This window comes from Lissotriton vulgaris, chromosome 6 (assembly GCF_964263255.1).
Source record: "Lissotriton vulgaris chromosome 6, aLisVul1.2, whole genome shotgun sequence".
Lineage (NCBI taxonomy): Eukaryota > Metazoa > Chordata > Amphibia > Caudata > Salamandridae > Lissotriton > Lissotriton vulgaris.
Genome location: NC_141694.1, coordinates 813,525,876 through 813,553,332, shown reverse-complemented (window position 1 = coordinate 813,553,332; position 27,457 = coordinate 813,525,876). Strand labels below are relative to the sequence as shown.

The window sequence follows — 27,457 nt, the reverse complement described above, 5'->3', positions numbered from 1 at the left end:
TTCTTCAAGAATGCCTTTACTGCTGTGAGGCTCATTTTTAGGTCTGGCCTTGGAGGCAGCTTCGTCACTCTCGCCAAACTTTTCTTTAGAAAAAAAAAACTCATACATAATACACATATACAGAGAGGGTTTTCTAGAGCGAACTTCATCCACTGGACTGTTAAATTGTCAATCACATTTTGCTTCCTCCCATCATTGTATACAGCTTTGGGCAGTTGGCCGTCCTAAGTTATCCATTGGCTTCCTTCACTAAGTGACTGCAGTAAGCCTGACCACATTGTCCATTTCAGCCTAAAAACTGTTATTTTCTCTTTAGTAACAAAGCTAGTTAAAGCGTGTTTTTAAAATGCTTTTTTTTAAATATTTGTATTACTAGGAATTTATTTGCACACGATAAACAATTCACATTGCCAGTTAGATGGTGATCTATTTTCGTCTCCTTTTTAGGTCTCGCGCCTAGCGTTGCACTGCATAGCAGTGCTTCGTGCAGCGCGAGGCATTTTGTAATTGAAAAACGGGGTTTCAGCAGTCACTTTGGACTGTGAAACACTCGTGCGTGTGCTTTTTTGTATAGTGTTACCCCATTGGCCTTTGCGTGCGTATTATTGTAAAAGACTGCACGCAATTGGCCCAAAGCACGCGCATAGCTCCTTCCATGGCCTATTGGTGTCTATTACGCGCACCAAGCGCGTAATCGATACCAATAGGCCGTGGGAGGAGCTATGATTGTGCCCACACAGGCGTGACGTGCACGCCACTTGTTCTTTAAATGTTTACTCCCCTAGACTAGGTGTGTCTGGAGCGAGCGGATTGAGCAGGGTCGCTTAGTGTGCCACTTGCATTCCAGGATCACATTACAGGTTTTGTATATACCTTAGATTGCTGGCAGGCAGACACAGCATAGACAAAAAATGATCTAAAACAACACTAAGAAAAATAAAAGTGCTAATATAGTTTTAATGTTTGCACAAAATCTAAAAAAAAAACACTTTTCTGCTCTCCTCCGCAGCACCCCACACCTCCCCCTCTGCCCTCCCCCGAGGAGTGCTGTGAAAGAGTCTGCATCAGCAAGGGAAGACAGTCTCGCTGCACGGGAACCCTCTGCTGCATTGCATGCCAGGAAGGCCCCGCTCTCCAGCAGCAGGCTCACGAGGCAGGGCTGCGTTCATTCAGCTGCGGGTGTGCGTGCTTCTTCTTCTTAAAGCTGCTTTGAGTCCTGCCTGTCTGTAAAGTGCTTGATTCCCCGTGCCTCCGGAGGACCGGGCTGCTGGCCGCGCTGCTGAATGTCCTGCTAGGTAGGACAAGGTGAGCGACTCTTAAGACTTAGTCTCAGTGCTTACTTTGAAGAAAAAAAATCACAAGTGCAGGTTTCTTAGCAGCGCTATGTTGGTGCTGTCGAATGGTTAGATAACACGTTAGCTGTGTCTTTTCTTCCACTTCCCTAAGTCTCCTTTATTTATCTCACTTTTGCACGTTTCTCTCGGTTTCTGCTTTCAATATTGGTCACTGTGTTCATATCTTTTTTTTAGTCCCCTTTTGTCTCCCTTTTCTTTTTTGCTTGTGGCCAAATTAGGATGAAAAAGAAGCTCATGGCAGTGGTTCCCAAAATAGAGTGCCGGTTCCACCACCTGCAATTTCCTGCATAAATGAAGCACCAATATTTCTTAAAGTAGGGACTCCACAGCCGACTTGAGGTTTAAGCAGAGTGAAGGGGCCTCAATGAAGAAACCGAGCTGTGTTTTAAATCATGACTTTTATTGGGGCCTTGAATGTGAAGTCAAGTGCGTGGTTTCGCAAAGCACGTCGGCATTGAAAGTTAATTGCAGTTTAAAGTTAGATTCCTTCCTGTAGACAGAGCTGCGTTATCAAAAACGTGAGTCAGCAAGTCCCGTTATATTTTAAATAGTCATACCTAAACCCTTTTACCCATTGAAAAAAGTTACCAGATCTGTGTTTTTGCTTTGCATTCTAGTACTCACAGTTCTGTTGTGATTATGGCTACAAGTGCTATATAGCAAAGAAAAGAATCGTGAGCTCCCCGGCGTAGATGGTAGCATAGGTTTACTTATGAACTTCCAAGTATTGTTAAAGGTGTACCACAATTGTGGTACGAGGATTGGTTTCTTTCATCACTGGTTGGACACGCATCTTCTGGCCCGTTTGTGCGTGTCAGAAAAACCGCAATCTTCTGTGTGCACAATATTCAGTTCTGTATATTCTGCTGTCTGGTGTCCTTGGTGAGCAAAGCTACAGCACACCGAGTATTGCCCGAGGGGGGAGTTCAGTGAGAACGGCAGCACGTGTATCACACCTGCACATGCCCTATATCAAGATTAGTAGGATAATGTGCACGGGCATTCGGTCCCAGATGTTCACAACCTAATGCATTCTGGGTAGTGTAGTTCAGATTTATTTCGTCTGAAATAGTACCTCAATAGAATGCTGTGTAAAAGAAAGGCCAAAGCCATTGCGCTATCTGATAAAACTTGCATTTAGGAGGGTTCTGCTTACTTTGTAGTACAAAAGACAGTACAAATAACACATTTCATAGCAAAAGTGTAGTCTTATGTAACCCTAACCCAGGATAAAACTAGGACCACTGTGCCTAGAATTCTAAGGAAACACAAAGACTGGACTTCCACTTCGTGTCTGATTCCCTGAAGAGCTGCATTGGTAATGTTCCTGTGTGGCTGCTAAAGTAGGTATGTGCATATTGTTGAAGCACAACCTGAAATGATTTTGCATTTTTTTAGTCGCTCCCCGCAATATGTAGTGCCATTATCCATTTCCATATGAGGAACATTAAACCACTATGGTGCAATATTTTTCTACTTTGCATCCCCACCAAAGCATGACTCAGCACAACCTCAGGGTCACTCAGAATCACCTGAGCACCACCTCAGCATTAGCACAGTACCGTCTCAGCACCACTTCATCAGTGCACAACCACCAGCCCACCACAGTCTCCGCATCAGCGCAGCTCCACATCAGCATCAGCCTACCACCTCAGCATCAGCGCAGCAGCACCTCAACATCAATCACAGTCCCACCTCAGCATCAATTCAGCACCAATGCAGCACCACTTCAGCACAGTATCATCCCAGAACAGCACCAACTCCGCACCACTAGAGCACCAGTGCAGCACCACCACCTCAGCTTGACTTTGCACCGCAGCATCCCTCAGCACCACCTCAGTATCACCCATCATCACCTGTGCACCAGCACACCGCCACTTCAGAACTACCTCACCTTAATTCAGCACCACGTGAGTATCATTTACCATCACCTGAGCATCATCTCCGCATCATCACACCACCTCCTCAGCACCACCTCAGTCTTCCCTCAGAATCTGCCATCTTTTGATTCTCTCCTAAAGTCTGTCTGCTGCTCATGTTGTAATTCCGGTACTATTTTCCAGCCTCCAACCTCCCGTTTATGACCCGCACTCCCCCATAACAAAAATAAAACTATAACAAACCAGCGTTGGAACAGGCAGGAAGAAGTTGCTAGAATTGCAAGGACAAAAAAACTAGAAGACATTTTTAAGTTCATTCCTTTTTATTTGGGTCGTTCAGTTGTATGTAATGTCTTCATCTATACTACTATTATAAAGAGAGAACTTGCACCTTTTGGCCAGGTAAACTCGGGAACAACAGCGCCAATCTACACACCCGATACATCTATGAAAATGTCAGGGTGTGTAGATGGACATAGGCTATAAAAATGTTTTTAAAAAAAGTAAATAAAAAAAATTAAGTTTGTAAACAAAGTAGTCCCCTGAAAGTAGCGCCGGCCGGGACCTAGCGCTGGCCGCGACGAGACATGCGTGATGACCGCGACGTGCGTGATGACGACGAAGGAGTAGCGGCGGTGCAGTGACCAGCGGCTGTGCAGTGAGGAGCGGTGGCACAGGTAAGGAAAGGGAAAGTTCAGTGCGAGACTGTGTGATGCAGGGGGAGGCAAGAAGGAGGCAGCAGTAAAGGAAAATGTCGGAGCGCGAGTGAGTCGGGCGGGAGGGGGGCGCGAGTGAGTCGGGTGGGAGGGGGACACGAGTGAGTCGGGGCGGGAGGGGGGCACGAGTGAGTCGGGCGGGAGGGGGGCGGGAGTGAGTCGGGGCGGGAGTGAGTCGGGGCGGGAGCGGGTGTACTGCCCCCAGCCCCTTTCTGCCCCAGGCAACGCTGGGGCGGGCTGCTAGTATACATATATAGCTATCTACACGAAAAAGATTATAACACTTGTTTATTATTACTTTTCAACATGCTGCATAGTAACCACAATCCTCTGCAACATAGGTTTGACATTGGCAAAGCCAGTATCTCTGGCTAAGTCAAGTCAAGTCAAGTTAGAATTTATATAGCGCACTACATACCCAGAGGGTCTCAAGGCGCTTTAGGAAGGGGGGGAGGTTTACTTATCGAATATCCAGGTTTTAAGCTGTTCTCTGAAGGCTAGGTGGTTTTGAGTGAGGCGGAGGTGGATGGGAAGGGAATTCCAGGTTTTGGCCGCTAAGTAGGAGAAGGATCTTCCCCCCATGGTGGTTTTGTGGATGCGCGGAACAGCGGCGAGGGCTTGGTTGGACGAACGCAGCTGGCGGGTGAGGGTGTAAAAGGAAAGGCGCGTGTTGAGACAATCGGGTCCAAGTTCGTATAGGGCTTTGTGTGCGTGGGTAAGTAGGCGGAACGTTATCCTCTTGTTGACGGGGAGCCAGTGAAGGTCTTTCAGGTGGACGGAAATGTGGTCTGTGCGGGGGATGTCTAGTATGAGTCTGGCTGAAGCATTTTGGATGCGTTGGAGTTTTTTCTGCAGTTTTGCGGTGGTACCGGCGTAGAGGGTGTTCCCGTAGTCCAGACGGCTTGTAACCAGTGCGTGGGTGACCGTTTTTCTTGTACCGGTGGGGATCCAGCGAAATGTTTTTTTGAGCATGCGTAGGATGTTGAAGCATGATGATGAGACGGCGTTGACTTGTCTGGTCATCGAGAGTGAGGAGTCCAGGATGATGCCCAGGTTCCTTGCGTGGTCCGTCAGTATGGGGGCTTTTCCTAGGGCCGTTGGCCACCAAGAGTCGTCCCAGGCGGCAGGGGATGCACCTAAGATGTCCGAGTTCAGTTTCAGACGGCTGTGCTTCATCCACTCGGCTACTTCTTTCATCCCTTCATGTAGGTTGGTTTTGGCGGTGATTGGGTCTTTGGTGAGTGAGAGGATCAGCTGAGTGTCATCAGCGTAGGAGATGATGTTGAGGTTGTGTTGCCGTGCGATGGTTGCGAGGGAGCTCATGTAGACGTTGAAGAGGGTGGGGCTGAGTGAAGATCCTTGCGGGACGCCGCAGATGACTTCGGTGGCCTCTGACTTGAATGGTGGAAGGCGGACTCTCTGGGTTCTTCCGGTGAGGAACGAGGTGATCCAGTCCAATGCTTTTCCTTGAATTCCGATGTTTCTGAGGCGTTGTACCAGGGTGCTATGGCAGACTGTGTCGAAGGCTGCGGAGAGGTCAAGGAGGATGAGGGCGACTGTGTCTCCGTTGTCCAGTAGTGTTCGAATGTCGTCTGTTGCTGCGATGAGGGCGGTCTCGGTGCTGTGTTTGGCTCGGAAGCCAGACTGTGACGAGTAGAGTGATTTGTTGGTTTCGAGGAAGGCGGCGAGCTGATTGTTGATGGCTTTCTCAATGACTTTGGCAGGGAATGGGAGGAGCGAGATGGGGCGGTAGTTTTTGAGTTCGGTGGGGTCAGCTGTGGGTTTCTTCAGAAGAGCGCTGAGTTCGGCGTGTTTCCAGCTTTCTGGGAATGTGGCAGAGTTGAGGGAGCAGTTGAGGACGTCTCGGAGATGGGGTGCGATAATGGAGTCTGCTTTGTTGAAGATGTGATGGGGGCATGGGTCTGTAGGGGATCCTGAGTGGATGGAGTTCATCAGGCGAATGGTGTATTCTGTGGTGATTGGGTTCCAGTCGAAAAGGTTGTTCGGAGGCGGTACAGGTTCGGAGGGGAGTGGGGTGGACTGGTTTACGGGTTGGTTGTCAAAGCTGTTATGAATGTCGGCGATTTTGTCATGGAAGAATGAGGCGAGGGAGTCGCAGAGGCCTTGAGAGGGGGTGATGTCGTTTGAGCTGGCGGTGGGGTTGGTGAATTCTTTGATGTTGAAAAGTTCCTTACTGTTGTGGGCGTTGTTGTCTAGTCGGTCTTTGAGTGCTGATTTCTTGGCTGTCCGGATTAGTTGGTGGTGTTTGCGGGTGGCGTTTTTGAAGGCGGCATGGGTGATAGTGTTTGGGTCTTTTCTCCAAGTTTTCTCAAGGGAACGACAGAGCTTCTTGGATTTCTTAAGGTCATCGTTGAACCAGGGGGCGTTCTTGCTTCCTTGCTTGATTTGATGTTTTTTCAAGGGTGCTAGTTTGTCGGCGGTTTGGGTTAACCATTGTGTGAGGTTGATGGCGGCTTGGTTAGGGTTCGTTGAATAGGCAGGGGGTTTTTAAAGAAGCGATGTGGAGATCTGGTCGGTGGTGATTTTGTTCCAATTTCTTCGCAGAGTTGGTTGAGGGTGGTTGTGGATCGTGGTCTTATTGTAAATGAAGTGGATGCAACTGTGGTCCGTCCAGTGGAGGGGTGTGGTGTGAGTGAAGGAGATATGCTTGCTGGAAGTGAAGATAGGATCGAGTGTGTGTCCTGCATAGTGTGTGGGGGTGTTAACAAGTTGTTTGAGTCCGAGATTGGCGAGATTGTCCAGAAGGGTGGTAGTGTTACTGTCGTTGCTCTTTTCCAGATGGAAATTGAGGTCTCCCAGTAGAATGTAGTCCTCGGAGGGGAGGGCGTGTGGGCTGATGAAGTCAGTGATGTCTTCGCTGAATTTGGTACGGGGTCCTGGTGGCCTGTAGAGGAGGGTGCCTCGGAGTGTGGTCTTGGGGTCGGTGTGGATCTGGAAGTGAAGGTGTTCGGCGATAGCGAGGTTGTCTTCTGAGCTGGTTGAGACGCGGATGGTGTTCTTGTGGACGATAGCGATGCCTCCTCCTGTTTGGATGGTGCGGTCCTTACGGATGATCTTGTAGCCGTCCGGGATGGCTATGGTGATGTCTGGAGCTAAAGAGGCATTCATCCAGGTTTCTGTTAGGAAGGCGATGTCCGGAGAAATGGTGTTTAGTAGATTCCAAAGGTCGATGGCGTGTTTGTGAACCGAGCGGGTGTTTTAAAACCTGCAATCGGTGCATATACATGCACTTTGAACGTATAGTCCTTGCTTACGATGATCAAGGCTGGAAGTAAAAGATACTGCCAGCCTTGCTTCTCATAAGCATGGACTATAAGTACAAAGTGATTGTGTACGCACTGATGCAAACTTTAATAATGCGAGACCTATTGCATTGTAAATGCTTGGTATAGTTGCCATTATAAAGTGATTAAGTGACATTGTAAAATTGTATTTGTTTACAATAGGAGTGTGTGTTTATGTCTGGATGAAATCTGGTCTCCTTCATGAACAGAAATGCTGCCATTGATTGGTGATCAACCTTTCCTTCTGGTTGGATTCAGTTATTCCAGATGACTAGGTTTTTAGTTAAAAAAAAAAACTTTTAAAAGCAATCACATTGGTGAATGTTTTATAATGTTGTTTTTATTATTGCAAATATAGGTCAGCCACGTTTAGGTGGTTTTGTATTTTCTTTTTTATCTTTGTGACATAGACTTGCAATAAAAAAATTAACAACTATTAGCTTTCCAAGGCCAGGCCTGCTGGCTTTCTTTACCAGTGCCTGTCCTGTTCTGTATAGCAAAGGACAGCGGCCTAAAAGAAAAACTTCGAGACGCAATTTGAAGGTGTGTTTAGAGGGCAAACGTTTTACAGAAACGTCCATTATCTGCATATCTGAAAGTAAAGGCTTTTAACTTTCTGTGCAGCCTTTTATGAAATGTAGTCTTGCAACATTCCGATACAAAAGAGTTCCCCGAAGATAAGCATTACTGGCTTGGATACAAACCTCTTCGGGCATTCAAGGTTCAAGTGGCGAGAGTAACCCTGCCATCTATACTCTCCTGGTATACTTAGATGGATGCCATGACACCCCTGTCCCCGTCACGGTCCATCAACTAAACATTTATGGAATCCAGCTTCATGTTGTTTTTACATTTCTTTGCTAGATCAATTACTAAGACCTACATTCAATGACAAGAGCATCTTGCATACTTTTAGTGAGTTGTTCTTAATGTTGGCACACATTCTGACCTATAATATAATATTTACACTGCATATTTAACAGTTACTTCTTAATTTAAGCAGTCACTGTTCAGAATTAGTAAACAATACTTTTGGAGTTCAAAAGTTTTTATTGGTTGTTTTCAAACAAAATAATACCCATACTAAAAACAAATACAAACACATTACCAACATGAAATCGATTAAAGAACATAATACAATGATGGGTGAGTTGATAATGGTATCATGACAATCTATGCGTTGCATTTCAAAACCTATGAGAAAACCCTTTGGGAAGATAAATAAAAAACTATAGAGGCCGCCTTAGGGCCAATCACATGATATAAACTAAACTACAATACAGAAAATATAAGACGAAAAAAATAATATAATAATACCGATTATACATTGACAGTAAGCATCTACTAATATACTACAACAACATTGTTGAGGTACGTCCCTTTTAAGGGGAATATTTAGCCGAACCGAAAAAAGTACCAGGATATGGGCAGGCAGTGAACAGTAAACATTACATTTATCCCATTTCTGCCCCCAAGTGTTCCTCCTTTGTTTGGTAAAGTTTTTTATTTTATCTGACATATCACCTAATCCATGAATTGTATTTCTGCTAATTAGTCTGCTCCTCTCATTCTTTAACAGTGGCTTTGATAAGGCAGATCTCTCTTATGTAGACTCACTTTTTGCTCCACTTTGACACCTCTGTTGGAGCTTTAAATTGGTCAGGTTATTAGGCCCAGAGCAACTTCCTCACATTTGTTCCTCTACTACCCTGTGTGCTAGCCAAGATCCATGATACATGCACAGTTATGCAACTCTAACACTTCACTGTTCACACACCTTTAGACACCGAATTCAGAATCTGTTCTTGACACACTTCTGTATCCAGGGACCAAGATCGAGCAGCTTGTGGCTCAAGTATAATTCCATGGTTCTGGGCCTGGTCACTCCCGGTCTTGCTGTGTTTTTGTGGGCAGCCCCTGGCTGCATAAATCTGCCTTCCTAGGTTCATGCATTTGTCCAGACCTCTCTTCCTCTCCGCCAGCCTTGGAGCCTCCACTTTTTTTTTAATTTCTGCCAATATCTCACTTAGCTACCACCAACCCAATCGACAACAAAGCTCTTATATCTATTCCTGTCGACCCCGTCTGTGATGCTCCCCAACAATCTTTGATTGGCCCTTTTTGAGTAACTTCCCCAGCACTCCTTCCAAGGCAGGTTAGGACTCTGGTCCAAAAGGGAGCAATGGCAGGGCAGCCCCAAACTGTGTGGAAAAATCTCTTTTATGGGCAGAACAGCTTAAACAAAGTGTTAAGGTGATCACTACCATCTGCCATCATCGGGACCTCATGAGGTAAACTCCGTGGTGGTTTCCCTGAGGTAGGCTAAAGCTTTCCACCAGTCGTCGTCTGTCAGTTGGCCAAGGTCCTGCGCCCATTCCACCCGAAATCTAGAAGAAGAGTCAGGAGTGTTTGTGACTAGGCATTTGTATCTATATGACCGTTTGTGACGGATGGGCTTACTAGCAACACCTGTGCCACAAGCGGGTTGAACTCTGGGATTTCTCCCAAGCAGGCCGGGCCATTGGGGCTGAGGGGCCACACACCCCCATCTGAACTATTCAGGCTTGCTTTCCAATGGAACTCTTCATAGGTCGAGGGTCGCTTCAGAGAGTTAAAGAACTTTGCATTTGGGCTGCACCAGTCTGAATGGTCTCTTAACTTCCCTTTCGTCTAGTCACTTCATGTAACTGTGTATTATCAAGAACTGTGTATTTTCAGGTGCTTTAACTCTTTGTAGTAATGAGTGGTAAGAAGTAGTGCCATATAAAACTTGCTATAAATCAATAAGCAAAAGAAATGATCTCATAATGTGGAGTTTCCATCATACTCATGACTGATAACCGCATTCACTAGTATGCCATTATTGCAGTTTGCTGGAGACCTAGATTTTCAACCCTGTAAATGTACTCCTCTTCAAGAGTAGCCCGTGGATTCTCAAAATTTCACTTGTGCAGAGGGTTGACTGGTTGTCCATTCTGAGGGGAAATGAAGGTGTGGTGCTTCCCTGTGACATGACTTGGGTGCCTTTGCTTTAAATGTATGTATTCATTCAATAAAGTACAACATTCATCCCAAAGGGATGTCATGGCACTAGAAAAGCTCACCCACATTGTAAAGACATTTATCAGAGAGATGTGATAAGTTGACCTGGCAAATGCTGTCCACTATTCTAGTGGGCACCTTGCACCAGTCCAAACGATCCTTATTGACAACCTATAAAGAAAGCTATCCTAGTGGTAGCTGTGGAGAGCAGACTTCGGGCTAAGTCTTGAAGGATGTAAAGCAGCTTGTTTTACCAGTCTATAATCTCATGAATGACTAAATGAAAGGAGAACCACACCAGGTATATATATAAAATATATGTATTTATTCTAAACAAATCCCTCTAGTCTCTTTATGAGGCTAGAGGCAAAAGTACATGCAGTAAACTTATTTAGAAAAAAATGAGGGAGTGCAGGAACTGCCTGCACTGTTTCCAAAGGCACTCCGGTGGGAGAATATACTCCTGAGTTATGGTAATCTCATAAGGTTTCACACATTACATATGAGCGTAGTCTGTTGTAATCCTTATTTATTGTAGGTTCATTTACTCGATGAGTCACATATTATTTCATCATAGTGACAAATTTGTACAGCAATATGTCAATTGTATTTATTCATAATGTCCAATGATCAATGCATCGTCCCTATGCATTTCGGGCGGAGCCCTTCGTCAGGGGATAGCAAAAGATCTGTGAATAAACAAACTAATATCAGGAAGGGGAGCTCGCAACCACGAGGTAAACAAGGTGATCTAGAAAATAAGATTAGCCCAAGCATGCATATTCCGATGCTTAGAGAAGTGAAAAAGAGTCTCCGAGAGGTCAAGTGCATGGTGAAAAATGAAAGAGACCGAGTTACTTGTGAGGAAATCATCACTAATACACCCGTTGAGTGCGAACTAAATTCAGATTAGAACACGAGTAGACCGGCAAAACGAGGCAGTCTATCATTTATAACATCCCAAACTGACGTGCATTAGAAACAAAGCGGTAACAGGTTAAGTTAGATAACCGTGAAAGTGACAGTCCGAGAGAGTACTGAAACGAGCTTACCAAGTGTTAGAAACAGCAACGCACGACATGCGGGGCTGCCGAATGTTAGTGTGAGGTCGGGATGAATGCGGAAGTAAATACGTGGATGGAAGACTGAAAATAGAAAACGGACTTCCGTGAATATTAGTAACGCGAGGAACATGCCGATAATCAAGAGTGGATTTGGGAAAACATTCAAAACATGATGAAGGCCGTGGCCTAATACTCTACTGCATCAACAGAGTCAGTGTGTGATAAACAAACAGAAAAATATATTGGTCAACGTATATCAGCAAAATAACATTGTCGATGGACTATAGCGGCCATCTTGGAATGGTCAATCGCATTATTCATTAACAATGGGTACCATCATGGAACTAAACAGCGTGTGTACGACGTGAATAGTGAGAAAAAACAGAATAAATGAAATTAAGAGGAACATGAGCAAACAGAGAAATGGAAAATGGATGAGGACCAGAGGTGGGGAGGAGAATTGCCAGAAGGAGGTGTAATGGTAAAACGAAAAAGAGGGTAAAGACTGGATGAGAATAGATTAGATGGGTAGACAAAAAAAGAAGTGAGCCATAGGGTAATTACGCAATAGATATAGAACAAGAATACGGAATATTAACATGTGAGTACAGAAAGATGGAAGAGGAAATATATACATTGGGACAACAACTCTTTATAGGAAACAACTATATTCAAGTCTGTCATTAAGGCCCTTAGGCTGGCAGGCATCCAATCTCTTGATCCAAACGGTTTCCCTCTGAAGTAGTATTTTTCTGTTATCAACGCCAGTTCTCAGTGGGACAACCTCCAATACAAGGAACCTCAGTTGGCTCACGTTATGTTGGTGTGTATTGAAGTGAGCTGCCAAAGGTGCTTTAGTTGATTTGTTTCTGATGGTGCTTTTGTGTTCTGTCAAACGAACTTTGATTTTTCGTTCAGTCTTGCCTACATAAGGCAATCCACAGGGACATTTAAGTAGATATACTACGTTTTTGGAATCACAAGTAGCATTAGTCTGTAACTTAATGGCTTTCCCTGATGATGGATGGTTTAGGATGTTGCCTGAAATGATGTTGGCTTGGTAGTTTAGTCTGCCCTGTTCCCATGATGCACTGGCCATGTTCTGAGCTGGGATGGGGCAGTGAGATAAATAACGGTGATGGATCAAGCCCTGATCTTTGGACTGGGTAAGAGTGGTCTGCTCAATTCAGACACTCTGTTCATCACCACCCCCTTTTGTAAATCGATTTTGGCCACTATAGGTGTGGCAGGGTATACTCAGACATGAGTCCCTTTCTCACTGCTCCATCAGGATTCAAGCAAGCCGGGCCGAAGAGGCTGAAATGCCAGAAACCGGTCCCCGGTAGCTTGTTTCCTTTCTGGTAAAGAATTGGCTTGGTAGTTTAGTCTGCCCTGTTCCCATGATGCACTGGGCCAGGGACAGACTGATTTGCATATAGCCATGTTCTGAGCTGGGATGGGGCAGTGAGATAAATAACGGTGATGGATCAAGCCCTGATCTTTGGACTGGGTAAGAGTGGTCTGCTCAATTCAGACACTCTGTTCATCACCACCCCCTTTTGTAAATCGATTTTGGCCACTATAGGTGTGGCAGGGTATACTCAGACATGAGTCCCTTTCTCACTGCTCCATCAGGATTCAAGCAAGCCGGGCCGAAGAGGCTGAAATGCCAGAAACCGGTCCCCGGTAGCTTGTTTCCTTTCTGGTAAAGAATTGGCTTGGTAGTTTAGTCTGCCCTGTTCCCATGATGCACTGGGCCAGGGACAGACTGATTTGCATATAGCCATGTTCTGAGCTGGGATGGGGCAGTGAGATAAATAACGGTGATGGATCAAGCCCTGATCTTTGGACTGGGTAAGAGTGGTCTGCTCAATTCAGACACTCTGTTCATCACCACCCCCTTTTGTAAATCGATTTTGGCCACTATAGGTGTGGCAGGGTATACTCAGACATGAGTCCCTTTCTCACTGCCCCATCAGGATTCAAGCAAGCCGGGCCGAAGAGGCTGAAATGCCAGAAACCGGTCCCCGGTAGCTTGTTTCCTTTCTGGTAAAGAATTGGCTTGGTAGTTTAGTCTGCCCTGTTCCCATGATGCACTGGGCCAGGGACAGACTGATTTGCATATAGCCATGTTCTGAGCTGGGATGGGGCAGTGAGATAAATAACGGTGATGGATCAAGCCCTGATCTTTGGACTGGGTAAGAGTGGTCTGCTCAATTCAGACACTCTGTTCATCACCACCCCCTTTTGTAAATCGATTTTGGCCACTATAGGTGTGGCAGGGTATACTCAGACATGAGTCCCTTTCTCACTGCTCCATCAGGATTCAAGCAAGCCGGGCCGAAGAGGCTGAAATGCCAGAAACCGGTCCCCGGTAGCTTGTTTCCTTTCTGGTAAAGAATTGGCTTGGTAGTTTAGTCTGCCCTGTTCCCATGATGCACTGGGCCAGGGACAGACTGATTTGCATATAGCCATGTTCTGAGCTGGGATGGGGCAGTGAGATAAATAACGGTGATGGATCAAGCCCTGATCTTTGGACTGGGTAAGAGTGGTCTGCTCAATTCAGACACTCTGTTCATCACCACCCCCTTTTGTAAATCGATTTTGGCCACTATAGGTGTGGCAGGGTATACTCAGACATGAGTCCCTTTCTCACTGCTCCATCAGGATTCAAGCAAGCCGGGCCGAAGAGGCTGAAATGCCAGAAACCGGTCCCCGGTAGCTTGTTTCCTTTCTGGTAAAGAATTGGCTTGGTAGTTTAGTCTGCCCTGTTCCCATGATGCACTGGGCCAGGGACAGACTGATTTGCATATAGCCATGTTCTGAGCTGGGATGGGGCAGTGAGATAAATAACGGTGATGGATCAAGCCCTGATCTTTGGACTGGGTAAGAGTGGTCTGCTCAATTCAGACACTCTGTTCATCACCACCCCCTTTTGTAAATCGATTTTGGCCACTATAGGTGTGGCAGGGTATACTCAGACATGAGTCCCTTTCTCACTGCTCCATCAGGATTCAAGCAAGCCGGGCCGAAGAGGCTGAAATGCCAGAAACCGGTCCCCGGTAGCTTGTTTCCTTTCTGGTAAAGAATTGGCTTGGTAGTTTAGTCTGCCCTGTTCCCATGATGCACTGGGCCAGGGACAGACTGATTTGCATATAGCCATGTTCTGAGCTGGGATGGGGCAGTGAGATAAATAACGGTGATGGATCAAGCCCTGATCTTTGGACTGGGTAAGAGTGGTCTGCTCAATTCAGACACTCTGTTCATCACCACCCCCTTTTGTAAATCGATTTTGGCCACTATAGGTGTGGCAGGGTATACTCAGACATGAGTCCCTTTCTCACTGCTCCATCAGGATTCAAGCAAGCCGGGCCGAAGAGGCTGAAATGCCAGAAACCGGTCCCCGGTAGCTTGTTTCCTTTCTGGTAAAGAATTGGCTTGGTAGTTTAGTCTGCCCTGTTCCCATGATGCACTGGGCCAGGGACAGACTGATTTGCATATAGCCATGTTCTGAGCTGGGATGGGGCAGTGAGATAAATAACGGTGATGGATCAAGCCCTGATCTTTGGACTGGGTAAGAGTGGTCTGCTCAATTCAGACACTCTGTTCATCACCACCCCCTTTTGTAAATTGAAATGATGTTGTGGCAATGGCTACAGTTGAGGCACGGTATTGTGCCTGAATAGTGTGCAGAAAGATCTACGGGTTTAGTCTCAAGGATGTTTTTGATGTTTTTTGCTCTCTGGTATCCGAAAAGTGGTCTGCTATTAAAAATGCCCTGAAAGTCTGGTTCAAAACGTATCATATCCCAACTCTTTAAGATGATATTCTTGATTTCCTTGCTTCTTGTCGAGTACTTAGATACAAAGACTGGTCTCTGTTCACCGGTGGGTCTTGTGTGTGTGGTTAGGAGATCCAATCGAGTTTTGATGGCTACACGACTTTTGGCTGTTTGTAGTGTAACCTCAGGATATTTCCTGTCTCTGTATCTTTGAAGTATCTTTTCTTCCGATCTTACATAAGCTTCTGATTCTGAACAAATCCTTTTGGCCCTTAGTAGTTGGGAGTATGGCAAATGTGTTTTGAGCGGGGTAGGATGACAGCTGGTAAATAGTAGAGCATTATTTCTATCCGTTGCTTTAGCAAATAGGTTGGTTGTAAGTTTGTTGTCCGCTAGTGTCACATCTACATCAAGGAATGGTAGGCTGTGGGGGCTGATGGTGTGTGTAAATTTTATGTGATCATCCAGAGTGTTGATGTACTTCAAAAATTCAGGAATTTCATCAGGTTGGCCAATCCAAATAAGAAAAATGTCATCTATGTATCTCCATAGGGTCAAGATGTTGTTGGTCCATTTATTGTGGTTCAAAATGAGGTCAAGCTCCATACGGTGCATAAACAAGTTCGCATAGCTGGGAGCAGCACAATTTCCCATTGATGTTCCAACAAGTTGAAGATAGTATTCATTGTTGAAGGAAAAATAGCTGTGGTATAGGGTGAACTGTATGAGTTCAAGTATCAGAACTTTCAAGTCGTCATCGATCGGATGGTTGAGTAGGAAAGATTCAATGGCTTCAATGCCCCTGTTATGTGGAATCGATGTGTACAGAGCACATACATCAATGGTTACCAAGGTATGTGGTTTACCTGGTTCGATGGTGACCTCTTGGAGGCGGTTCAGGAAATCGGTTGTGTCACGTAGATAGGTTGACATGGATTTGACAATATCTTGTAAGTATAGGTCAATGAACTTGCCGGTGGGCTCGTGAATGGAGTTTTTTGTAGAAACTATGGGACGGAACGGTGGACGGTTCAAATTTTTGTGAATTTTCGGAAGCATATGTATGCTTGGACATTTTGGATGGGATTGTGTGAGGTATTTGTAATCCTTATCCGTGATCGTTCAAGTTGTTAGTGCTTTATCAAGAATAGCTTTGAGTGTGTTGGCAAAAACTCCAGTCGGATCGCTTGGTAATTTCATGTATAAGTTCTCGTCATTGACGTGGTCACTTACACTTGTGTTGTAGAAATCGCTGTCCATGACAACAAGTGCACCCCCCTTATCCGCTTTACTACAGGTGATGTCTGGATTGTTGACAATTTGATTTAGTGCTCTCGATTCCTTAAGTTTGAAGTTGTTATACTTGGGGTTGGGTTTTTTGAAGTTTTCTCTGATGGAGTTCAACGTAATTGTTTCAAAAGAGTCAAATATTTTGTGACTGACTGGAGCCACAAATGTGCTTTTGCTTCTTAGGTCTTTGCACACATGTTGTATGGGCGTGCTTGTGGGGGGACACACGTTGGTGAAGAAGTGTCGAAGTCTTAAGGTCTGCATGAACTTGTATAGGCTTATCTCAGTTTCCAATTCCGAGGTGTATGTGGGAACAAAAGTGGTTCCACGTTCAAGAGTCGATAGTTGTAATTGGGATAACTTCGTTTTGGATATATTGATCACGAGGGTTTTTTGCTCCTGGTTGCCTGGGCGATCGGTGTTGTTTTTTCTTTTGCGGCTTCTGCTCCGCCTGGTTCGACGTTGACAGGTTGGCCTGTTTCTAAAAAAGGAACACCAGATGTTGAAGCCGCGGTTTGCGGAACATTGTCAGATGGTTTTGGTGGTGCATTGAAGCCATTGAATCTTTCCTACTCAACCATCCAATCGATGACGACGATGACGACTTGAAAGTTCTGATACTTGAACTCATACAGTTCACCCTATACCACAGCTATTTTTCCTTCAACAATGAATACTATCTTCAACTTGTTGGAACATCAATGGGAAATTGTGCTGCTCCCAGCTATGCGAACTTGTTTATGCACCGTATGGAGCTTGACCACATTTTGAACCACAATAAATGGACCAACAACATCTTGACCCTATGGAGATACATAGATGACATTTTTCTTATTTGGATTGGCCAACCTGATGAAATTCCTGAATTTTTGAAGTACATCAACACTCTGGATGATCACATAAAGTTTACACACACCATCAGCCCCCACAGCCTACCATTCCTTGATGTAGATGTGACACTAGTGGACAACAAACTTACAACCAACCTATTTGCTAAAGCAACGGATAGAAATAATGCTCTACTATTTACCAGCTGTCATCCTACCCCGCTCAAAACACATTTGCCATACTCCCAACTACTAAGGGCCAAAAGGATTTGTTCAGAATCAGAAGCTTATGTAAGATCGGAAGAAAAGATACTTCAAAGATACAGAGACAGGAAATATCCTGAGGTTACACTACAAACAGCCAAAAGTCGTGTAGCCACCAAAACTCGATTGGATCTCCTAACCACACACACAAGACCCACCGGTGAACAGAGACCAGTCTTTGTATCTAAGTACTCGACAAGAAGCAAGGAAATCAAGAATATCATCTTAAAGAGTTGGGATATGATACGTTTTGAACCAGACTTTCAGGGCATTTTTAATAGCAGAACACTTTTCGCATACCAGAGAGCAAAAAACATCAAAAACATCCTTGAGACTAAACCCGTAGATCTTTCTGCACACTATTCAGGCACAATACCGTGCCTCAACTGTAGCCATTGCCACAACATCATTTCAGGCAACATCCTAAACCATCCATCATCAGGGAAAGCCATTAAGTTACGGACTAATGCTACTTGTGATTCCAAAAACGTAGTATATCTACTTAAATGTCCCTGTGGACTGCCTTATGTAGGCAAGACTGAACGAAAAATCAAAGTTCGTTTGACAGAACACAAAAGCACCATCAGAAACAAATCAACTAAAGCACCTTTGGCAGCTCACTTCAGTACACACCAACATAACGTGAGCCAACTGAGGTTCCTTGTATTGGAGGTTGTCCCACTGAGAACTGGCGTTGACAACAAAAAAATACTACTTCAGAGGGAAACCGTTTGGATCAAGAGATTGGATGCCTGCCAGCCTAAGGGCCTTAATGACAGACTTGAATATAGTTGTTTCCTATAAAGAGTTGTTGTCCCAATGTATATATTTCCTCTTCCATCTTTCTGTACTCACATGTTAATATTCCGTATTCTTGTTCTATATCTATTGCGTAATTACCCTATGGCTCACTTCTTCTTTTTTTGTCTACCCATCTAATCTATTCTCATCCAGTCTTTACCCTCTTTTTCGTTTTACCATTACACCTCCTTCTGGCAATTCTCCTCCCCACCTCTGGTCCTCATCCATTTTCCATTTCTCTGTTTGCTCATGTTCCTCTTAATTTCATTTATTCTGTTTTTTCTCACTATTCACGTCGTACACACGCTGTTTAGTTCCATGATGGTACCCATTGTTAATGAATAATGCGATTGACCATTCCAAGATGGCCGCTATAGTCCATCGACAATGTTATTTTGCTGATATACGTTGACCAATATATTTTTCTGTTTGTTTATCACACACTGACTCTGTTGATGCAGTAGAGTATTAGGCCACGGCCTTCATCATGTTTTGAATGTTTTCCCAAATCCACTCTTGATTATCGGCATGTTCCTCGCGTTACTAATATTCACGGAAGTCCGTTTTCTATTTTCAGTCTTCCATCCACGTATTTATTTCCGCATTCATCCCGACCTCACACTAACATTCGGCAGCCCCGCATGTCGTGCGTTGCTGTTTCTAACACTTGGTAAGCTCGTTTCAGTACTCTCTCGGACTGTCACTTTCACGGTTATCTAACTTAACCTGTTACCGCTTTGTTTCTAATGCACGTCAGTTTGGGATGTTATAAATGATAGACTGCCTCGTTTTGCCGGTCTACTCGTGTTCTAATCTGAATTTAGTTCGCACTCAACGGGTGTATTAGTGATGATTTCCTCACAAGTAACTCGGTCTCTTTCATTTTTCACCATGCACTTGACCTCTCGGAGACTCTTTTTCACTTCTCTAAGCATCGGAATATGCATGCTTGGGCTAATCTTATTTTCTAGATCACCTTGTTTACCTCGTGGTTGCGAGCTCCCCTTCCTGATATTAGTTTGTTTATTCACAGATCTTTTGCTATCCCCTGACGAAGGGCTCCGCCCGAAATGCATAGGGACGATGCATTGATCATTGGACATTATGAATAAATACAATTGACATATTGCTGTACAAATTTGTCACTATGATGAAATAATATGTGACTCATCGAGTAAATGAACCTACAATAAATAAGGATTACAACAGACTACGCTCATATGTAATGTGTGAAACCTTATGAGATTACCATAACTCAGGAGTATATTCTCCCACCGGAGTGCCTTTGGAAACAGTGCAGGCAGTTCCTGCACTCCCTCATTTTTTTCAGTATAAGCAACAGTCCCCACCGGCCGGAAGGGACTTTTTCCTGGCACCCTAAAAGATTACAACTCTGTCTACACTTCTCACACAAGTGAACATTTTCTAACACGTGTGCCGCCATCTCCATACAGCTTTTGATTTTCAACGTAAACTTATTTAGCACACAGTAAATTCGCACAATATACTTTGAGCCCTAAGGGCTTACCAAACCATATATTAAGAAAATGGTATAAGAACCACGACTGACATAGATACTAGGCCTAGAGCCTTCAGAACCGCTGGGTCCACCAGGAACCACCCAAGGTAGTGACACAGGGGACCCACGGGGTACGCATGCAGTGTCTAAACACATCCGCGAATCACCATTTACTTCTATGGGGAAAGTCGCGGTTGGAAAATTACAGATAAAGGACACTTGGAAGAGGACTTTGAGCAAACCCCTTTAAAACCAGGCTGTTCTAGAGTCAATACCCACGGGGGCACCGGGGTACTCAAGTTAACTCACCAAGGGAAGCCAGGTGCATGGGTGTCTTTTGATGTCTGGTTTCGTCGTTATTTTAAATGGCGAGCTGCTGCAAAGTGCTGCTGGCGACCAAGTCGAAAGTGTCCGGTTGGATCCAGGAAGGCGATGAGCCGATGCCCACCGATGGCGGGTGCTTTCAGATGAAGAAGGTGAAGCTGGACTCTTCAGCCACGAGGACCAGGAGGCAAACCTTGGCAACCCACGCAGAAAGCAAAGATTGGCTTCAGTGAAGCAAGGTCTGAGGGACTCTCCACTCGGTAGGGACTCAGAGCACGCCTGGAGCTACCAGGAAAGCCCAAGAAACAGAAGAGTTACCTTCTTGGGGACCCACCAGTCGACGGACCAGGGATCGCGAAGGAGCCTCGAGCGGAAATGCTAGAAGCGGGCCCCACGTACTACTCGGAGAGTGTAGGCCCACAATCTTCGCTGCAAATGGTGCCTAGGGCTTGGACTGCAAGTAGCCCAATGCACAACTTTGGGAAAGCTCGGGAAGTCAAGGAGTTCCGGTTCCATGTCACTCGTGAGGGCTGCGGGTCTCCGCTTTACTGGGATCTCGTGTCGGCCTCTGAGAAGTCTGGAAGTCTGTGTCCTGAGTTGCAAATCCGTCTGGATCCGGTAGGAGCCTTGGAAATGCAGACCGGCAAGATGTTTCTTTGGTGCCTGTTTGAACAGGGGAGTCACTCCTTGACCCAAGGGAGATTCTTCCGTCTTCTAGTCGAAATAGAATGTTGAAGTTCCAGGATATATGTGCAGAGTTTCCGCCAGGTGTAATCTGAAGTCCTAAGGACTGGGCTCCAATACTTATACTAAGTTTAGGGGTTGGACTTACTCTGGAGACCCACCTATGGGAGGGTCAGGGAAGAGGGGTGGTTACACCCATTCCCTTTGTCCAGTTTTGCGCCAGAGCAGGGGCTGAGTGCCCCTGCACCCGGTTTGAACTGGGGTATGCACAGGGACACCAAGTGTGCCCCCAGCACGGTCTAAAAAGTATTCTATGAATGCACCCACCCAGCCACAATACACTAAAACCTGTCTGGGAGGTGGTTACACCTCCCTGTGACAGGAAACCTATTGTCCAGGCCTCCCCTGCCAGAGTTTTGTCCAACAGCAGGAGGTCAGACCCGTGTCTGTGGCTGCAGCATCCATTTTGTGATGCTCGGGCTCTTTTATACTATTACCGGTTAGGTTAGTGTGAACATGTCTTCTCCCTCTAGAAGGGTGGAATTCTACCCCCGCTGCCAGAACTGGTGGCGGGGGGGGGGGGGGGGGGGGCTATGGATTCCAAAGTGTTTGACACCAAACACGACATGTTTCCATGCAGCCATTCCAAAGTTAGCATTTACCGCGAGGTTATAATGCACTTAAGAGTATATGGTCTGGCTGCATCACAGAACAGCATCAGAGAATAGATTCCTAAAGCTGCAGAGGGGCTCTGCTAATGCATGGGCACCCTCTCACACAAAACCAAGCACTCTGCCTTCAAGATTGATAAGGCCTGCCATAGGAGTGACTTATAGGTTTATATGTGTCCGTGATTAAAGGTAGATATAGGTAACCTATATCTTAGTAAAGGGTGCATGCACCACCTTACCCAAGCTGCAGGAGCAGACCTGTGGTGCCATTTTGGAAGGCTTCCCAGGGGTAGCATAATACATGCTTCAGCCCCTGGTAGGCCTCTGGGGTATCTATGCCCTTGGTGCCTAAGGTACCATATACTAGGGACTCAAAAGGGTAATCCAGTAACCAATCTGGAGTGTACCTAAAGTACATGCAATCAATTTAGAGAGGAAGCAGCTAGGCTGGGGTCCTGAATAGCGGGACCCCAGCCAGACTAAAATCGAAAAACGGTGAAACACCAGTAAAAAGTGGGGGTAACCATAGTAAGCAGATCCTACTCTCCTACAAGAGGCACCAGCAATTAGGACCTGAACAGCCATGTTTTCAGTTTCTTCCTAAACCCCAAATGGCCGTAAGGGAGGCATAGGTCAAATGGAAGTTTATTTCAGTGTATAGCTGCCTGGTATGAGAAGGAGCGACCTCCCGCTCTAACTTTCTTTATACGTCTAGTTTTAACCAGAGCGAGATTGCGAGATCTCACTTCTCACAAAGGGACATAAAATTCAACTTTTCCTGCAGGATTTTGGTGCCAAGCTTGTATAAAGTTCTGTGTGCATGACACAGTAGGTTAAACGTAGCCCTTTAGTGCATGGGTAAACAATGTAGCGCCTCCAAACATTCTGATGCCAAGCTAAACTTCAGCTTGGCTGCTGCATTTTGGGTCACCTGCAATTATGAGAACAAGTAGTCTGCCATACCAACATATAATGCATTCCCATATTCCAGTATACTAGTTATCAAGGCCTGAACAATGGGTTTTCTCCAATTGGCCAGGATCCATATAAAAAGTCTCCTTAGAAATTTTAGCATGGCAACACATTTGTCACACACTAATTTTACTTGGTGTTGCATAGTTAGTGCATTGTCTATCGAGATTCCCAGGTTTTTTTACAACCTGTTTGGGTTCTTGTATAGTACCTAGCGACTGGGGCCACCAGGATGCATCCCAAACTAGATGTGCTCCCTCAAAGACTAGTATCTAAGACTTCTCTGCATTTAACTTAAAACAATTATTCTGTCATCCAAATTGTGGTTCTTAGAGACTGTTGATCAGATGATCTCTAGTGTCCTCATATCTTTCTCCTTTTGCGATCAACAACTGTCTCATCTGCATAAGAACAAATGTTAAAACCACATTTCTTCCCAATCATGTTCAATGAAGAGACATGCACATTAAACAGGGATGTGGAATTCCTATAGTCCAACGCCCAGGACATATTGTTTGGTGTCAAGGGCAACAAGTTTTCATGTGTATTTTGTCCTTGGGACAAGTAGGCCCACCCCTGCAGCGCAAACCCTTTAGCTGCCAGTTTGCAGTTCCATATTATGGATCAGGGAAGGGCACAGTCTGCAGTTAAGGTAATCTTTTTGCTCATATGTTTATGCTGTTCAAACTTGTATTTATGGTTCATTAATCGAAAACCTTTTTTATTAGGGTGAGCTTTCAAAGTAAATCTTGTAATCACTAACTGCACTACTGACAGTGCTTCCAGTATAAAACTGTGCACACACGTTTTTAAGGTGTAGCAATATTAGGCTATGTATAATCCTCCCAGAATGCTCTCTGATTTGATGCAAATATTTGAAGAAGTTTGAAAGCAAGATTGATGATACTTTGCTTTCAAAATAAAATGTTCATTAAAAAAATGAAAGCCGAAAAAAAAACATTTCAATAAACTACTGTAAAATCTCTGGTGCCATTTCTTTGCAGCATCATTTTAGTAACATGTTTTTGATGTTTTTGATGCATGCTAGTATTTCCCATAATTAATAATGGAGAATCAGTGTAATCAGTTCCAATAAGATTATGGGAAACAAAAATAAACCAGTATGGGCAAAGCCAGTAGGTCTGAAATTGGTGGGCAGCTTTTTAGTTTTGTCAGTGTGTGACTTGTTTTGGCAGGGTTTTTGTAAACCTTTATTGGGGTGGGAGCTGTCCGGCCCTCACCATTATAACAAACGATGACAAAAAAAATGTTTTGGTCTCAAAAAGCACACACTGCCACAGTAGTTACTTGCACTGAACAAAATTACTTTGTGTGCCGATATGCTCCATCTGAAAAAGCAGAATGCTGTCACTCACATTGAAGCCAGCCAATACAGAGAGAGAGAGACAGACTATTAATACACGCAAAAGGTCATGGTCAACACCAGACCAAATTAGGGGCCCAATTATTAAAGAGTCTGAAAGGGGCACCCATGGTAAATGTCCTTGCATTAAGTGCAGCTATATGGCTGTTGTGAATTCCCAAAAATTTACAGAAGTAGGTCAAGAAATAGTACTCCTAGAAAATATTTGTAAACTGCATTTTAGCATGAGCAAATATGCATGGGTAGATTTGCTCATGTGAAAATCTAAGTGTTTGAAGTTCACTTTACCTCCAACCACTATTTTCCCAACTCTGGAAGAAGGTCAATGTAAGAAGTAAATTTCCAACATTTGTCCGTATGGGAAAAGATTAGAGAGGAGTTGTTGAAAACCCTTAAAACATGCACGTTAGTAGGTTTGCACAGACTCATAAGCGCTTTCTAACCCTGGAACTATTGCTTACCACTACCTTCAGCCCCAGTATGTAGATCTGCCGAAACGTGGCAACATAATGGGACTGCAAGTATTCAAACACTACTATGTTAGGAGCCATGGCATAATCAAGAGAGACTATATCAGAGCTCTTATATAATGCCATAATTTGTCGCTGCAATACATGGAACCAAAGGGACATGTTGAGGACAAGTAGATTTATGAAGCAACCTTCCCCATGGACAAGTAGATATTTAATTAAATTCCACACCCCTGATTAAGGAGAGTTGAGCTCAACGACAATCCCTGTGGGACTCCACAATTGTTTTTAGCTTGGAAGAACAGGAACCTAATTGTATTGAGTTCTATTTTTTTAGAAAAGAGCTAAACCATGGAAGGGTTTTGGAATTGAGTCCTTTTTCATATATTGTTTTCATCAGGAGGCTATGAGGTCTAAAAGATCATTTGTCTCTAGATAATCCACAAGTTGTTTGTTAATCAATTTCTCAAGAACCTTGGACATATATGGAAGTTGGGAAATTGGTCGATAATTTGAAAGGTTAGAGACATTCATACCTGCTTTTTTTGCCTAATGGGGATACTACAGATTGTTTCCATGCATCCGGAAACTAAGCCGCTTCTATCGATTGGTTAAAAATGTGCATTATTCTAGGGCACCGAACTGGTGTTAGCCAGGAGTAGATAAAATGTGGGCACGGATCCAGTAAATTCTATGGGCACAGGGGTTAAGTGGCTGGTTTGGGTGGCAATGACTTTTTCTGTGCAGGTTTTTATTTTTCACGGATACAATTTTTTAGTTTAGCTTTTTTTTGTTTTTTATATATTTTTTTTACAGAGCTGTAGTTCATAGTATGAAATCATGAAGGAACTCCAGGGCTTGACATTGAGGGTAAAGAGTACTCTCTCAGAGAAGGAAATTGTCACCTCCCAGTACCATAATGGAGAAGGTGCCCTCTTTTCTTCTCCCACCCAGTGCACTTGCAAAGCTTCAAAGCAGCGTTCTTAAGGCGCTAGCATTGGAGTTTCTCCTTACCCATAGCCCTCTGTCATATGGCCAATATTCAGGGCCAGACTGTCCGTAGCGGGCACTAGGCGTATCCCTGGTGGGCCGCTAGGGGGGGGGGGGGGGGGGGGGGGGGTTGTTGGACCCCTGTTGGACCCCTGTTGGACTGTGTTTGATAACGGGGCAGTTTTGCAGCGTAGCTGCAATATCAGCCCCCAGCAACAAAAGCGGCTCAAAAATTCAGCTAGCGCTTCTGAACCAGCATGGCTAGTCCGCACTCAACATTGCTTTTGCCAGTCCAGATTATCAGTGTTTTGTATTCTGACATAATTGCCAGAGAGTTTACCATCAGAAAAGCAAAATGGGAGATTTTCCCTCCTCTCCTTTACCCGGAAAAAAAAATATTTTACCTATTTATAAACATAAAGAGGTGGATTTGGGCTCAAATGCTGCCAGTTAGGTGAACTTAACATAATGGGTGTGTGGCAAGTTCACCAATGAAAACACTACCTTAATACTTAGTAGATTCTTAGACTGTGGTAAGCAGGTATCTGCAAATCATGTTTGCTACTTCCAGAATGCTAAGTGGTTTCCTATGTATCGGGTGTGGCTGATTTGTTAGTTTCACAAGCGTATGAGCTTTTCATTGAGAAACCAGTGCCAAGTGTTGTGGTGTGGTATAGCCCAGTGCCTTAAATGCGCTGGTACTGAGTACCAGCCGTTTTTTATTTTTGGAGGTAGAGTACCTGCTCTTCTCAAGAAAAATATAATACTTTTCATTGGAGAGTACCTGCACTTCTCGGAAACAAGCAGGTACTCTGTTATGGAGGAAACAGTCTGAACACCGGGGCCTCAGCCACGCTTGCCTTAACCACGCATATGCCTCAACCAAGCATATGCATAGTTAAGGCAGTATGCAGTCTTGCTGCTAGCTGGCGGAAGCAGGAAGCAGCAGGAAGGATCGGGAGAGGAAGCAACGCAGTGAGGTAAGTGGGGCTGTGGGTGGGTTTTGGGGTTATAGTTTGTATGGTTGGGGGGCAGGTCTGGGTAGTTTTCAGGGCTGTGGGTTTGGGGTAGTTTTCAGGGCTGTGGGTTTGGGGTAGTTTTCAGGGCTCGGGGCTGAGGGTTTGGGGTAGTGTTCAGGACTGGGGGGGTCGGGTAATTATCAGGGCCTGGGAGCTGGGGTCGTTTACAGGGTGTGGTAGTAGTTTTCAGGGTGGGGGTAGGGTTTTTTTTTTAATGAGGTGGTACTTTTAGGTGTCAGGGCAGGGGCTTGGGAGGCGGTTTTGGAGCACCGGACGGGGGGGCAGTTATCGTGATACTTTTTAGGGCTTAGGGGCAGGGTAGGTTTTAGGACTCTGGGGGGGGTGGGTCAGGGTAGTTTTTAGTGACTAGGGGAGTGCGGGTAGTTTTTATGGCTGTGGAGGAGGTCAGTGTAATTTTTAGGGCTTAGGAGAGGGCGAGGTCGTTTTTAATTTTCTAGGGAGGGGGTGGCTATTTTTTAAGAGGGAGGGGAGTAGTTTAAGGACTCGGGGCCGGAGCACGGGTTGGGTGGGTTAAGACTTACCTGTCAGGTCTTAACCACGGATATGTCTTTGCATACCTGCCTTAACAATGCATAGTTTGTTGTAAAGTCAAGCATGGTAAAGGCATATTCGTGGTTAAGACTCAGTTGTTGAGACTGCATGGAACCAGCATTTGTGGTTCCATCACATAACCCTGTTACGGAGTACCCGCACTTCAATTTTTCAATTTCAAGCATCTATATAGCCAAATTTAGAGATTTGACATTGGCTGCATAGTTTCCATTAGCTAAGCAGGAGCGGATATATTGTGCACCAATCAGAACGCCAGTATTCATTCTCCTGGCAGGGTCGACTGGCGTCTAGGACAACCAGGCAGTGGCAGAAGGGCTGGTCTAACAGGTCAACATGTAGGCGGTTTTTGGCTGCTTGTAGGCCAGTTTTATGGTCTCTTGGGCCGGTTCTTGCTGTGTATTTCCCTTATATTGCCATGTGTATTTTCCTTATTATTGCCTGCAGCAAGCACAAATGCATGCAGTCTCCCATACCTTGCAAAACACCTATACTGTACAGCGTAATATAAAAAGTTAAAAACTGCCCT

At 44.9% G+C, this 27,457-nt stretch overlaps 1 protein-coding gene across 2 annotated transcripts in view; it reads left to right on the top strand.

Annotated features, from left to right (window-relative positions):
* LOC147708035 (adenylosuccinate synthetase isozyme 2) overlaps positions 1 to 27,457 on the top strand; it is a 421,010-nt gene that overhangs the window by 157,080 nt on the left and 236,473 nt on the right. The window lies entirely within an intron of this gene.